This window comes from Meleagris gallopavo, chromosome 6, assembly GCF_000146605.3.
Source record: "Meleagris gallopavo isolate NT-WF06-2002-E0010 breed Aviagen turkey brand Nicholas breeding stock chromosome 6, Turkey_5.1, whole genome shotgun sequence".
NCBI lineage: Eukaryota > Metazoa > Chordata > Aves > Galliformes > Phasianidae > Meleagris > Meleagris gallopavo.
In genome coordinates this window covers 49,047,454-49,049,818 of record NC_015016.2, presented here as the reverse complement: position 1 = coordinate 49,049,818, position 2,365 = coordinate 49,047,454, and positions in this window count along the sequence as shown.

Here is a 2,365-nt window from a genome sequence, read left to right as displayed (position 1 = left end):
AAAAAAAACCAACAGCAGCTTAGCTTGGTCTGGAATGTAATGGTATGCATTACTGTAGTACCAGTCCTCACTTATATCTCACTCCAAACTTCTCAGAACCTAATTCTTTCAGTTTTCCTGCTTTGCACATTGCAGAAGAAAAAGTTCCCCATGGTAGGTGAGACCAGTGGTCCATGTTCACTGATACCCTGTTTTCACCAGAGGGTAGACCTAACTGAGAAACAGATGCAGCAAAACTTTGACTTGGTAGGTAGTCATAGGATGAGCAATGCCAGCCTGGAGAAGTTTCCTCCTGATCACAGGCAGTCAAGGCTGGTTTATCCTCTCAGTATAAGAACTAATCTAGTGATACAGCGACCACTTTCAGTGCTCTTTTCCCACTTCTTATTGTAACTCTGAACTCTGTAACTCTTGTATAACATATAATGTCTGATGGTTTTTTGATCTTCATCTTTTAATTGTACGAAATGTGAAAAACATGTTTTGCTCTTTCTGATGCTCAGATACTTTTGCAATCCAAGCCACAGTGTCCAGAAATTACCCCAGATCATTTTTATATAATTTTCACTATAATACAGAGACATTCCAGCTGCATTCAAAGGATCAAGCTATGGCACTTGTTTCAGCAAAGTATGGGCTAACATATTCTGTGAGCAGTTCCTACTCGGACACTTTCCCTGTTTGTTTCACACTGAGGAACATAAGAGTAAAAAGTCACTGCAGTTGATAAGTTGCTAATGTGTTCCAGTGCTGATTTCAAGCTACAACAGCTACTACAACATATAGGTTCATAGCATCTGCAGATTTAGTCCTAAAAAAATCACTGCTTAACCCCTTTCACATTGTATACAAATAAAAGCTGGAAAAGTAGCTTTTTGAAAGTACAGGTGGAGTCTGTTAACAAGCAGCTTTTGTTATTTCTAAGCCTTCCTGCTAATCTACTTATCTCCTGCTCTTAAATATGAAGCACTGTAGGTATCTTTAGGACAAAAATACTTCCAAATATCATTCTGCTAATTCCTTGGATGAAAGCCACTAAGATCAGTGCTTGTCATTCACCAAGCCTTAGATGAGGTCATTAGTAAAGTCTCCTAGGCTCCAGGAGTGTGAGCCAGGGAGAAGGAGGACTAACAGTATCCTTGGCAGCATTAGGCTGAACATATCAACAGGTCAAGGGAAGTGATCCTTTCCCTCTGCTGGGGAGGACACATCTGGAGTTCTGGATCCAATTCTTGGCTGCCCAGTACGTGAGAAATGTGGGCATAATGGAAAGTCTAGTGATGGGCCACCAAGATGGTAAAGGGATTGGAGCACCACTCCAGTGAGGAAAGGTTGAGACTGTGAAAACCTTAGAGTGTAGGAGTCCGTACATCACACAACCATGCATACAGATCTGCCACCATTGCCACAGAAAAATAAAGCAGAATCCTTTGATAAATTTAATAAAGAAATATGCAAGATTTATTTTACCACAACAAGCACCACCTAAATGTAAATTAACCAAAACCCAACTGCACCAACGGGTTCATTTTCCCAACTGATAAAATGTGTTTAGTTTTTTTCTCACAGTAATTGTCACAATCGTTAAAAATCCACAGTCCATTTACAATGTGCAAATACCTATAAAATCCCCATTTAGCCATGTCAGTTTTGACAAAAATCAATTATAATACTTTGCATTTTATGCTGGGAGCTTAGAGAACTGGAGACAGCTGTATTCCTCCATTTTGCAACAGTTTGTACAAATGTGCACATGAGTTATGTGGCTGTTAATTTAGGAAAGCACGCTGACTTGATGACCTGAGGGACTGCCAGATCATGGAGCAAGTACGAGAGAAACCGAGATGCTTCTGCTTTTGGAAACCATATTAAAAGCTAAGGAGGAGAAGGACAGAGCTTGTGAGATAGGACAAATGAGTAGAGCTTGGAATTAGAGCCTAAGTGTTGAGACAACATGCACCTCAGGTAGCATGTCTGGAGCAATGAGCCTGGGCAAGCAAGCACAGCAAGCAACCTCATCACCCAAGACTTAATAGTCACTAACAGCACACAGGTAATTTAATAATTTGAGTTTAAAAATTACTATTATCGCTACTACCACCAGTGGATTCTGTTAATGATTTCTCAGTCTTCTTATGAGTGAAAACAATAGAAATTAAAGAGGAAAATTTAAAAAAAAAAAAAAAGTTTCATTGTTGAACTGAGGACAATAATTCAAATAGATGAAAATTTTGAAGACTGATATAAGCAGCCTTTGCCTAGGGATCGTAAGTTAACCTCATGTAAAATTACCACAAAGAACATGCACAGAATTCAACTTTATTTTCTTTCACAGAGATTTTTGAAAAAGAAAAAAAGAAAAAAA